The following is a 12,650-nucleotide window of genomic DNA, read 5'->3' as shown; positions in this document are numbered from 1 at the left end:
TTAGAGCATTGGAATCTTGTTACATGATACTTACAACACCTTCCCATGCATACACCCCTTATTAACCAACTTTTAAGACTTTAACATGCATGTGACTGGTGAGTAAACTCCTTCCCCCATTCCCTTCCAAAACCGTCAACTTTAATGGGTGTAAGGGTGTTCAAATTTTTTTTTTGTGTGACTCATATCTACTAGCATTCTCATCTTACTCTTTCACTTTTACACACAAACAATACTTGCAACTCATTTTCCTCTCTTTTTCTCTCAAATACTTGTAAGTATTATGAACATTTTCTTCTCTTCTTCTCCTTGCAAAACTGTAACATATACCCTTCATCATCATCATTCTTTTGTTTGATTGTTACTTGTCTTTGATTATTGTTACATGTATTTGTTAGTTAGTTACTTACTAGTTTTCAAGAATCAAACTTGTTAGTTTGTTCTTCATTTATCTTGTTCATAACAAGAACACACAAGAACTAACTTACTAGTTATTTTTCTACATTTATTGTTTTAAAAATATTGTAAGTTCATGGTTGTAAATCATTAATTGTATTCATGTTAGTAAACTTTAAAGTTTACTTTCTTAAAGATCAAACTTTGGTTTGAATCTTTAAAGTATGAACAACCCATGAACTAGTTACTAGTTTACTTAGTTTATTTCCTTATATTATGCACTTTAAATTCATGTTTGTTGGTTAAAATTGGTCAAGTGTTACTAGTTAACTTTGATCTCATTTATCTTGAACAAAAGTTAACTTTAAAAGTTCAAGAACATATAAGTAAGCTTTTTTTAATTATAACTTGGTACACTTATGTTGGATCTAGACTTTTGGGTCTAGGATCTTCAAGATCTTACTAAGAACTATGTTCTACAACTTAAGATCTTGATTTTATAAGTTTATTTTCAAGTTGTAACTTAATATTAGTTTTATAGTTCATGTATGTGTCAGATCTAAGACTTTGATGTAACTTTGGTTCATCAAAACGCTTGCAAAACTTAAATGAGTTGTGCTACATATCTTGGACTTATACAAGTGTTATGATAGTGAAACCTTGGTCAAGATGATGCAAACACATCAACGAGTTGTACACTTGAAGCTATATGCATCAAGGATGAGAACCGTGATTAGCATCGAGTACCAAGAACTCCCGAAACCTACTGTTTTACTGTTTCTGTGTCTGACCCGTACGACCTGGGCTACTGTAAAGATGATTTTCAGATAGCTCTATTCTAGTAGATAACTTTTCATATAGGACTCGTCTTAATCCGAGTTACGGTTTAGGATTTATGGCCCTCCGATCGTCACTATGTCCATTTAACGTTGTGCTGAAAATTCTGACCTACTCGCACTTAGACCGTCGCCACGGTCAAACGAAGACGAGTTTGCTTCTGTAATTTTTACCACAACTAAGGGACTCATATTCGGAGCCATGGCCACTGGTACCACCTTATTTCAGTAGGTATAGAGGCCGTGGTGACTGACCGAACTCAGCTTTTGTTTTAAACTCTTTTCATGAACGAAACTTACTTTACACCTTTTGTTTGATGATGAATGATGATGACCTTTAAGACCTTATTTACATACTTATAAACCTATTGGGATGATTTACTGACTTATTGATATTTGACTTAGGTTGAGGACCCGTTTGGACAACCTACATACTTGCTTATTTCCCGAGTCATACTTTACCTCTACATTATCATTGTGAGTTATAGCATCCCTTTTTACCACTTTTACTATTTTTGGGACTGAGAATACATGCACTTTTTATGTTTTACATGTTAGGAACGAGTACTTAAACCTTATATATGTGTGGGTTATACAACGGCATAAACATTCCCTTTAGCTCGGTAACGTTTAATCATTGGTTTTTGAACCGTGAACGCGAATCTTAGATATGGATCCATAGGGTTTGACATCCCCACTCGAGCTAGTCGCGCTAGCATTTAACGAGTGTTTAATACTTCGTAAACATACGCACTTGCCAAGTGTACTTTCAGGGGGTGATATATTATTAAACGTTAAGTTAGTTACCGAGTGCCTATGGTTAAACATATACTTAAACATACGGATTTGGATTACTGTTTTGAAACGCTCTTTGTAGCACTGAAATCTCGTGGCCTACCTTACATACTGTTATACTTAAACTATAGCTCACCAACTTTTGTGTTGACGTTTTTAAGCATGTTTTTCTCAGGTGCTTAAGGTTATTTGCTTCCGCTGTCGTGCTAGTCTTGCTGTAGACACCCGCTGCTCTAGAGTTATCACCGCATGAACTGTTTAATTTGCATTCAAACTTTAATACTTTTGAACTATGATTTGTAATGACCTATGGGTCACGCACTATTATATTTTCTTCCGTTCATTGAAGCATACTTTTGGATGTAAAACATTTGACGTTGTCTATGACGTCACCTTTTTATCATGAATGCAAACGTATTTTGAAATAGCATATAGTGTTTGACCTTGTAATGATCCTGTTGTTGATGATTCGTACACGATGGTTTTCTACGGGGCATCACATTTGGTATCAGAGCATTGGTTGTAGGGAATTAGGTTTCATTAGTGAGTCTAAGACCGACCCGAGTAGGATTCACTAATAGGACTAATCTACAACTTGCTAGTTTACTTGTTTCCGCTGAACTTACTGCATACTGCTGCTTGCTTTTACTACTATATATCGTATGCTGCTACTTGTTTACACTACTGCATGATATTACCTACTTTCGATTGCATGCTACTGTGTTACATTACTACATGCCACTATCTGCCTTTAGCATGTTACCTCGGTATGATACTGTTACTATTTCCATGCTACGTGCTGCTGTAAACAATCTAGGCAGCTGTAGTTGTTATGCCTGATTACGCTCTTGCTACCTGTCTACTATCCGCTATACCGACTTGGAGAACTTATCCTTCCCGGTTCAGATGTTTTCCTGAACTACTTTCCCCACTCGTCTAACCCTAAGAACTTGTAGTGTAATCTACCTGTTACTACTGTTCCACAGTTCCAGAGATCGAAACATTACTTCACGCAATCTAGAAGATTGTTCAGTTGACACATACACTGTACGCTTTCATGACCGTCACTTAACTCTTTCATTCTTCACGACTGCTCAACGATCTAACGACACTTCTGCACTTAGGTCCCTACCACTCCTAGACATTGGAGAAGTCGGGAAGGCATTCCCTTTGATGAGGTCATAGTGCCTTCTACTAATACTCACCCATACCCAAAGACTTGCGCGTCACCTCGAGACATATCGTATCACTACTTGCTACACGTACAACCCGACGCGAGACCCGAAATGAATATCTAGAAGGAACCTAACAATGTTACCTGAATTCGAACCTTTGAAGAAACTTCGGGACACTTAGGCATTTATACATGACCTACGGAACCTACGCACCCACATCGAGAAACTGTGAGATTAGTTATGTCGATTCCGTTTTGAGATGGCATAGATAAAGCACCGTTAGATGAAATTGTGTATAATTGGAAGTGATCACGTTACATTGACCATATGAAATGATATTGGAATGAACGTACGATTTAGTACAATATAATGATGCCAGGCCAGCGTGATTATATTGAAGTAAATCATGAAGAAGTTCCAATGTTACTACATGAGGAATATGGGGTGATCCAAGGAGAATTTTGTCAGGAATTACTTGAGCATACACATTGTAGCCTGTTAAAGGTAGGGAAAGAATAACCACGTTGCCAAGATACTGTACAAGAGGGGCCTTGATTGCAGAATTGATAACCCGAAAATTTGGTATAGATATCGACACCCTGGTCATTTAAGGGAAAAAGTTCTCATATAGGAAAAACTTTAAAATTACCTACGGTAAAGCAATCGTTATGGAGTTTTGCATGGATCCTGATTTTAGTTAGGGTACATTTCATCACAACGTTTTATTGTCACAAGGCTGTTTAATACTGGAGCGATAGAAACCTTATATCTAAGAACTTTAGTGTCATGACTAATAAGCCATTAACAATCATGAGGGTTAAGTATTCTAGAGGACAAGCAAATGGTAAACTGGCAGAGGTAGAGGAATAATTTAAGGTAGTACTTTAAGATTAACAGGTGGGTCATTTGGAGATGACCTCATATTAACCAAACTTGGAAGTTGTAATGTAGTAGTTGAAAAAGGATTAGTTACCTACGCACAGGCATATTGATAAAATTTTCAGCAGTATAATAAGATTGGTTGGAATGAACCCTAAGATTAACCTAACCCATCAATTTGAGAAATTGGATGCAATAGTTGGGATGAACTTTAAGATTAATCTAATACTCATCAAGTTAGGAAGCTTTAATGAAATATTGGGACGAACTGACTTTCAAGGATGAAAGCGGAATTTATTTATAATGAGGAAAATTTATTCGTATACCTCGCAAGAATGGTGAAACTATTATGGGAAGAGATGTAACCCGAAAACTGAACCTTATTAGTTACATGACAACAACCCGAAATCCCACAATGGAAATGGGAAGGAATTCATCACTAGGCTACCAGAGATGGTAAGGCGGTTAGGACATCATCTGGGTTATTATTAACCATCTCGCCAAAACTGCTCACCTCCTATCCATGAAAGAAACTGATACAATGAACAAACTTGCACAACGGTACATAAAGGAAATTGTATTCCGTCACTTCAGCAATTCAAATTCTATATTGAAGATTTCTCAAGAATCTCATTTGATACTCATTCTAACGCAACTCTAAATCCTAACTTATTACGAGGAATTTCTTATTCAATGAAAACCACAACGTCATCCTTCTTACCTCGATATTGGTCAATCCAGTTCGAAATTTTCCTAAAATCAATGAGTGGTTAACTCTCACCCTCATACTCTCCCATTCGTATCTCACTTATAAGCAACACCTTCACTTAAACATTTTCGGTCAAAGGACTTATGCTCTACTAATAGTCGTCACTCACATATAAATTCAATGATTTTTATTACCTCAAATATCACTCGAGATTTTCAAAAGTCTTTTACTCGATTCTCATCAACCTTTTCCAACTTGTAACCTCCGAAATATGAAAATTTTGTTTGCCAAAATTTTACACACATTATCTTACTGTGCTCCCCTCTCAAAGCTCTAAAAATATATATATATATACATATATATATATATATATATATATATATATATATATATATATATATATATATATATATATATATTATTTTGTTTGCCATTCATGCAAATCTTTTTGAAATCGTACCCATTATATAAAATAAAGTAAATAATTACTCATTTTTGACAAATGCATATGAAACTTTACTTTCACTTTTACAAATCAAATCTTTCATTCAAAGGATATTATACTTTGAACGGTACGTGTTGCACATAACCCTAATTTACTAAGAACTTCGCTCCTTCACTTACATTGTCACCATAAACAATTTCTACAAAACTTTCGTTGCTTATTATATAAAACTTTTCGTGTTATTCGTATCCAAGTCATCATAAAGGCTTTATAACCATCGAAATCGAGAGATTCATGTGCATGTGATAAAGGAACTGACTACCACGTCATGCAAGGCCTTTGAGCATCCGCTAACACTTAAACCATTCAAAACTATTGCGTTACCTCATGGATTTATTTCACCACACCTGTTGGAACAATGCTTTTTCTTACATAGCTCTAAGACCTGACTCATTCCAAGGGATTCTCATTTAGTGGTATTAATACCATCATTATTCCGACTTTAATACTAGTCATAACCTGTTTGACACTTTGCAAATTCAAGAAGCAATTAACTACTCATCCTCGTGCTCTATCCTTCGTACCTCACTTTTTAGCAACGGCTTCGCACGTGAATATTTTTGGCCCAAAGACTTGTGTCCTGATAATTACCAAAACTACATTTATGTCATTAGTTTTCGTTACCTAGTAACTGGTCACCCGATGATTCAGAGTTTTTCCACTCAAAATTTTTTTTTCCAACTCGTAACCTTTGAAATACGAAAAGCTATGTTTATCAAAAAATTTTACACGTTGTTTATTTGTGCAGTCCTCACAAGATTTACAGACAATGAAAGTACTAAAAACTTTTCGGTCACTTAAACGATTTATAAAATCATATATGTATAAATTTATACTTACTTATTTTGATACTAAGTTATATCTTCAAATTATTTAAAAACCGCTCCTTTACAGAGTTATTCAACTTAAGTCAAATAGTTTTGAGCAAAATGGTACACGTTGTAAACTCCTTCCCCCCTTCTCTTCCAAAACCGTCAACTTTAATGGGTGTAAGGGTGTTCAAATTTTTTTTTTTTTGTGTGACTCATATCTACTAGCATTCTCATCTTACTCTTTCACTTTTACACACAAACAATACTTGCAACTCATTTTCCTCTCTTTTTCTCTCAAATACTTGTAAGTATTATGAACATTTTCTTCTCTTCTTCTCCTTGCAAAACCGTAACATATACCCTTCATCATCATCATTCTTTTGTTTGATTGTTACTTGTCTTTGATTATTGTTACATGTATTTGTTAGTTAGTTACTTACTAGTTTTCAAGAATCAAACTTGTTAGTTTGTTCTTCATTTATCTTGTTCATAATAAGAACACACAAGAACTAACTTACTAGTTATTGTTCTACATTTATTGTTTTAAAAATATTGTAAGTTCATGGTTGTAAATCATTACTTGTATTCATGTTAGTAAACTTTAAAGTTTACTTTCTTAAAGATCAAACTTTGGTTTGAATCTTTAAAGTATGAACAACCCATGAACTAGTTACTAGTTTACTTAGTTTATTTCCTTATATTATGCACTTTAAATTCATGTTTGTTGGTTAAAATTGGTCAAGTGTTACTAGTTAACTTTGATCTCATTTATCTTGAACAAAAGTTAACTTTAAAAGTTCAAGAACATGTAAGTAAGCTTTCTTTAATTATAACTTGGTACACTTATGTTGGATCTAGACTTTTGTACTAAGAACTATGTTCTACAACTTAAGATCTTGATTTTATAAGTTTATTTTCAAGTTGCAACTTAATATTAGTTTTATAGTTCATGTATGTGTCAAATCTAAGACTTTGATGTAACTTTGGTTCATCAAAACGCTTGCAAAACTTAAATGAGTTGTGCTACATATCTTGGACTTATACAAGTGTTATGATGGTGAAACCTTGGTCAAGATGATGCAAACACATCAACGAGTTGTACACTTGAAGCTATATGCATCAAGGATGAGAACCGTGATTAGCATCGAGTACCAAGAACTCCTGAAACCTACTGTTTTACTGTTTCTGTGTCTGACCCGTATGACCTGGGCTACTGTAAAGATGATTTTCAGATAGCTCTATTCGAGTAGATAACTTTTCATATAGGACTCGTCTTAATCCGAGTTACGGTTTAGGATTTATGGCCCTCCGATCGTCACTATGTCCATTTAACGTTGTGCTGAAAATTCTGACCTACTCGTACTTAGACCGTCGCCACGGTCAAACGAAGACGAGTTTGCTTCTGTAATTTTTACCACAACTAAGGGACTCATATTCGGAGCCATGGCCACTGGTCTCACCTTATTTCAGTAGGTATAGAGGCCGTGGTGACTGACCGAACTCAGCTTTTGTTTTAAACTCTTTTCATGAACGAAACTTACTTTACACCTTTTGTTTGATGATGAATGATGATGACCTTTAAGACCTTATTTACATACTTATAAACTTATTGGGATGATTTAATGACTTAGTGATATTTGACTTAGGTTGAGGACCCGTTTGGACAACCTACATACTTGCTTATTTCCCGAGTCATACTTTACCGCTACATTATCATTGTGAGTTATAGCATCCCTTTTTACCACTTTTACTATTTTTGGGACTGAGAATACATGCGCTTTTTACGTTTTACATGTTAGGTACGAGTACTTAAACCTTATATATGTGTGGGTTATACAACGGCATAAACATTCCCTTTAGCTCGGTAACGTTTAATCATTGGTTTTTGAACCGTGAATGCGAATCTTAGATATGGATCCATAAGGTTTGACATCCCCACTCGGGCTAGTTGCGCTAGCATTTAACGAGTGTTTAATACTTCGTAAACATACGCACTTGCCAAGTGTACTTTCAGGGGGTGATATATTATTAAACATTAAGTTAGTTACCGAGTGCCCACGGTTAAACATATACTTAAACATACGGATTTGGATTACTGTTTTGAAACGCTCTTTGTAGCACTGAAATCTCGTGGCCTACCTTACATACTGTTATACTTAAACTATAGCTCACCAACTTTTGTGTTGACGTTTTTAAGCATATTTTTCTCAGGTGCTTAAGGTTATTTGCTTCCGCTGTCGTGCTAGTCTTGCTGTAGACACCCGCTGCTCTAGAGTTATCACTGCATGAACTGTTTAACTTGCATTCAAACTTTAATACTTTTGAACTATGATTTGTAACGACCTATGGGTCATGCACTATTATATTTGCTTCCGTTCATTGAAGCATACTTTTGGATGTAAAACATTTGACGTTGTCTATGACGTCACCTTTTTATCATGAATGCAAACGTATTTTGAAATAGCATATAGTATTTGACCTTGTAATGATCCTGTTGTTGATGATTCGTACACGATGGTTTTGTACGGGGCATCACACTAGCGGATAGATATAATCTAGAATTTGGTATAGTATATAATCGTGGCGAGATACTCTGGAGATGAGAGAAAAGATGGTGTTTCGGACAGGTTCGCCGGTAATTGCTTCAGGTTCTTCGCCAAGAGGGCAATGTGGCGGATGGAAAGGATCACCTTCTTCTTGTCTCCAATGATCAAGGAGGCTACGGACCCAACCCCAATTCATCCAGAATAGATGATGGCTGATCGGTTGATCCATTCCGGTTACACTGCTTTCGGAGCTAGAATGGGATTCCATTTCGGAATCCGAGGAACTTAAACTAATGACAAATTCTATTTTGTACGATTGAATGAAGGACTTTAGATATGAAATGATTTTCTGGCTAACGGATGGTATTCTAATTACATAGAATATCCATATATATAGAACAAAAGGTTTTGTAGATTACGGAGGTATTTACGGAATATGACAGGTAAAGTTTACAGTAATAGATACGATAAGATATGATTTAACAGATACGCTAAGATATGAATTTTTGTCTATACACTATTCATGCCTTTAATGCAGCAAGACGTGTCTAGACTAAGAATGATAAGCAGGTAATTTTTGACACAAATTGATAAGCAAAACTTTTTGACATGCAGACCAGGTTCAAGCCCAGACTTATTAATATCACCTAACAACTACTAGGTCGAAGTCCAGACTCACTAACGTATCCTAACGACTTATCAGTTAGACACACTAATGCAGACCTGGTTCGCTAAGACCACCGCTCTGATACCAACTGTAGATACAGTGGGGACAACCACCGTCCCACCCAGTGCCTTCCCAGCTAACTGTCTGGTGACCACTGAGTGTACCTCAGATACTGATTTTAGGGCCTGCCTCTCGGCTACTGCCAACCCTCGTAAGGGATCGCAAGGAGTAAGAGCCAATGCTTCATCACAGGTCACACTGTGAGAACCTCCTTTACGACTAACCCTCCACACATGGAAGGCGTTATACCAGCTCTGATACCAACTGTAGAGACCCGTATTAATCCATCCGGATGAAGTCCATTTCGATTACAAATGATTCACAACAGTTGATTACATCGCGAGGTATTTGACCTCTATATGATACATTTTACAAACATTGCATTCGTTTTTCAAAGACAAACTTTCTTTACATCGAAATTTGATAGGCATGAACACCATTTCATAATATCTACTATCCAATTATAAATAATCTTGATGAACTCAATGACTCGAATGCAACGTCTTTCAAAATATGCCATGAATGACTCCAGTTAATATCCTTAAAATGAGCTAATGCACAGCGGAAGATTTCTTTAATACCTGAGAATAAACATGCTTTAAAGTGCCAACCAAAAGGTTGGTGAGTTCATTAGTTTATCATAATCGATCATTTCCATCATTTTAATAGACCAAAAGAATTTCATTTCCAGTTCTCATAAATACGTCTCATGCATAGAGACAAAAATCATTCATATGGATTGAACACCTGGTAACCGACATTCACAATATACATATAAGAATATCCCCATCATTCCGGGATCCTCCTTCGGACATGATATAAATTTCGAAGTACTAAAGCATCCGATACTTTATATGGGGCTTGTTGGGCCCGATAGATCTATCTTTAGGATTCGCATCAATTAGGGTATCTGTTCCCTAATTCTTAGATTACCAGACTATAAAGGGGCATATTCGGTTTAATAATCCAGCCATAGAATATAGTTTTAAGTACTTGTGTCTATTTCGTAAAACAGTTATAAAATCAGCGCATGTATTCTCAGTCCCAAAAATATATATTGCAAAAGCATTTAAAAAGGGAGCAAATGAAACTCACCATACTGTATTTCGTAGTAAAAATACATATAACGTCATTGAACAAGTGCTAGATTGGCCTCGGATTCACGAACCTATATTAATTATATATTTTTATATGTTGGTCAATATCTGTCTTAACAATTTAAGTCAGATCATAGTGCACCACAATCCTAATGCTCGAGACTAATATGCAAAAGTCAACAAAAGTCAATTTGACTAAAAATGATTTCCAAACTTTATACATGATTATTATGTAATTTAACTATCGTCGTTTTATATTTTTAAATATATTTTTTTTAGAAAGATTTTACTAAAGTAAATAATATAATTCTTTTATTAATAAATAAAATTTTATATAAAAATATACTGTTATATATCTTAAGTAATAAAATTTATAATGTTCATTTAATATCATAAAATATTATGATAGGTTTTATTAAATTAATTATATTATTTGTGTTACATATTTATTTGATATAATAATAATAAGTAAAAGTTGTATTATTTTGTAATAATAATTATTATTATCTTATTAATAAAAATATTAATTTTTATATTTACTAAAAATGATATTATGAAAAATGATAATTCTAATTCATGATATTAGTGAACTTTATATTAACAATGATATTCCTATTAAAATAATATTTTTTGTAAAAATAATACTTTTAATAATAATAGTGATAAAAATAATGAAAAACGATAATTTTATCTAAATCAATATCTTACAATATTTTAAATTTCATCATGATACCCATACTCATTATTTCCTAATCGATTTGGTAGTAGCTTTTAAATTGTCTTTTATATCGCGTTCATTTTAGTGATAATAATAATAATTAAGTGTTACTAATATTAGTTTTAATTATAATGATACTAATAATAATAAATTTTATGATAAGGATAATACTAATAATTATTTTAATGATAATAATAATAATACTAATTATAATTTTTAATGATAATAACGACAGTAATAATAATAATAAAAATAACAATTTTTAATGATAATACTTTTTATTGAAAATAATAATAATACTAATAATAATAATAATAATAATAATAATAATAATAATAATAATAATAATAATAATAATAATAATAATAATAATAATAATAATTTGATAAAACTAGAACTACGATAATAACGACGATAATAATAATCATTTTTACAAAAAATTCAATTGACTATAACTACTAATTCGTTCATCGAAACCATTCGACATCTAAAGGAAAAGTTCTTAATTTTTCGCTAGCTTTCCAAGGATATGCATATCTTATACCTTATTTCAATCGCAGGTGTAATTAATTCGAGATTCGACATAACCTATCTAAGGGCAATATAAAAAAATACAAGCATGCATAATCCTATATTCTCAAGCACTAGTCAAGAATACACTATTGATATGTAAAAATTAATTTACGAGTACTCACGTATCAATATTGAAATTCAATATTGCAGGAAAGGTACGTAGACGCAACGGAGATGATAAATACTAAATTGACCTCACGAGCATACCCCCGAACATTACCCATAACCTCCATAGCTATAACCCATAATTTCTTTAGCTCTATCCCACTCATAAAACCCGTTTTGAAAACACGCGAGCAGAACCTCGTCGTAGTATTTTATGTATAATACTAATAATATTGCTCCTAATAATACTAGTACTACTAATAATAGGATTAATATTAATAATCTTAATATTAATAATAATAATAATAATAATATTATTATTATTATTAATTTATATAATATATGTATATGAGAGGAGAGTGCGAGAGACAGATTTAGAAAATGGCAGGAAATGATCGAGTATTTAAAAGAGTTTGTGGCACCTAACCCCCCCTCATGCGATCGCATGAGGGATGTGGGAAGAGCCCATGCGATCGCATGAGGACTCTTTCCAGCTCACTTTGATTTATAAACGTTGCCGACACTCGATTTTACACATTACATCTTACGTAACACATTGATTTTGATTTATATATATTATTTAATATATAATATATTTAATCTTTAGAATTAATTAAATATTATATTATATTTACGTGCATGGTAAAAATATATTTTTTACAAAAATGACTCGTACGTTGTCACTCGACTCATGTACCACTTTCGGTTTTTCGAGCGCACTTTCGTACGTTTAGAAAACTAGCCTTTTACGTTACGCGACGTGTACCTTTAGTAATA

Source organism: Rutidosis leptorrhynchoides, chromosome 4 (assembly GCF_046630445.1).
Source record: "Rutidosis leptorrhynchoides isolate AG116_Rl617_1_P2 chromosome 4, CSIRO_AGI_Rlap_v1, whole genome shotgun sequence".
NCBI classification, from domain to species: Eukaryota; Viridiplantae; Streptophyta; class Magnoliopsida; order Asterales; family Asteraceae; genus Rutidosis; species Rutidosis leptorrhynchoides.
The sequence above is the reverse complement of the archived record's forward strand: the minus strand, read 5'-3'. Positions refer to the sequence as shown.